Source organism: Pogoniulus pusillus, chromosome Z (assembly GCF_015220805.1).
Source record: "Pogoniulus pusillus isolate bPogPus1 chromosome Z, bPogPus1.pri, whole genome shotgun sequence".
Lineage (NCBI taxonomy): Eukaryota > Metazoa > Chordata > Aves > Piciformes > Lybiidae > Pogoniulus > Pogoniulus pusillus.
In genome coordinates this window covers 73234060-73235831 of record NC_087309.1, presented here as the reverse complement: position 1 = coordinate 73235831, position 1772 = coordinate 73234060, and the positions used below count along the sequence as shown (strand labels likewise).

Genomic DNA, 1772 nt, shown 5'->3' with positions numbered 1-1772 from the left:
CCTAGCCCTGTGCCTCTGACACGTCAGCCTACCAACTTCCTACACTGGTCTATCCCCACACCTGAGACAAAACAAGGGAAATGTGCCTGAACCAAAGGATCACTGTGATAAGGTGAACATAGAGGTATACCAAGCCTCTCATTTCCTATCCACCAGAAGCCTTAAAAAAGCAGGAATTGAACCTGCACAAGAGAGATCAAAACCCTTCATACTTCCTTTATATCATTTTCTAGTAAGGTCAGCTAACGAAGCTATCGGGCCCATACCCCGCAAATGATGGTTTAACCCCTTCCCTCACTAATGAACCCCCATGCAAAACTAATCACAACTGCCAGCCTAATTCTCAGCTCAGCCATTGCAACCTCAAGTAATCACTGAGCCATAATTTGAATCGGGCTAGAAATAAACACACTTGCCATCATCCCCATAATCTCAAAATCGCACCACCCCCAAGCTATCGAAGCCACAATTAAATATTTTCTAGTTCAAGCAATCGCATCTGCAATAATCCTATTCTCAAGCACAATCAATGCCTGATCCACTGGACAGTGAGACATTACCCAACTAACCGACAGCACATCCTCCCTCCTCCTCACATCAGAAGTTGCCATAAAACTGGGCCTAGTACTCTTCCACTTCTGATTCCCAGAAGTCCTCCAAGGCTCACCACTAACCTCAGCTTTCATTCTATCCACCCTAATAAAACTCCCCCTACTCACCATTCTCCTACTCACATCAAACTCCCTCAATCCCCCGCTCCTAGTAGCCACAGCTATTGCATCTGCAGCCCTCGGAGGCTGAATAGGCCTCAACCAAACACAAACCCAAAAAATCATGGCCTTCTCCTCTATCTCCCATTTAGGATGAATAGCCCTTATCGTAATCTTTTCCCCAAAACTCACCCTAACAACCTTCCTCCTATATACCTTACTAACCTCCTCCATCTTCCTTACTCTCAACACATCCAACTCCACAAAACTATCAACAATAATATCCTCATAAGCAGAAAATCCCCCACTCAATGCAACCCTCATACTAACCCTCCTATCCCTAGCCGGCCTCCCCCCACTCACCGGCTTCTTACCAAAATGGCTTATCATCCAAGAACTCACTAAACAAGAAATAACCTCAACAGCCCTCACCATTGCCCTCCTATCCTTACTAAACCTATTCTTCTACCTCCGCCTAACCTACTACTCAACCATCACCTTACCACCCAACCCCACCAACCATATAAAACACTGACACCTCAACACCCCAACAAATCCATTCCTTGCCATCCTAGCCTCCCTATCCACCCTCCTCTTCCCCCTCTCCCCAGCAACCCTAACCTCACTCTAGAAACTTAGGATTAACCTATAAACCGAAGGCCTTCAAAGCCTTAAATAAGAGCTGAACCCTCTTAGTTTCTGCTAAGATCCGTAGGAGACTACCCTACATCGCCTGAATGCAACCCAGACACTTTAATTAAGCTAGAATCTTTCAACTCAGCCTAAACGGGTGGGCCTCGATCCCACAGAATCCTAGTTAACAGCTAGATGCCCCAACCACCAGGCTTCCATCTAAACAGGCTCCGGCACAACTCAATGGGCATCAATGAGCTTGCAACTCAACATGAACTTCACCACAGAGCCAATAAGAAGAGGAATCAAACCTCTGTAAAAAGGACTACAGCCTAACGCCTAGAACACTCGGCCATCTTACCTCAACCTTACCTATGACCTACATCAACCGATTACTCTTCTCCACCAACCACAAAGATATCGGCACCC

General features: G+C 46.3%; 1 pseudogene; it reads left to right on the top strand.

Annotated features, from left to right (window-relative positions):
• The first annotated feature begins 221 nt into the window (after positions 1-221).
• LOC135173359 (NADH-ubiquinone oxidoreductase chain 2-like) lies at positions 222-1249 on the top strand (annotated as a pseudogene).
• Positions 1250-1772: the final 523 nt, after the last annotated feature.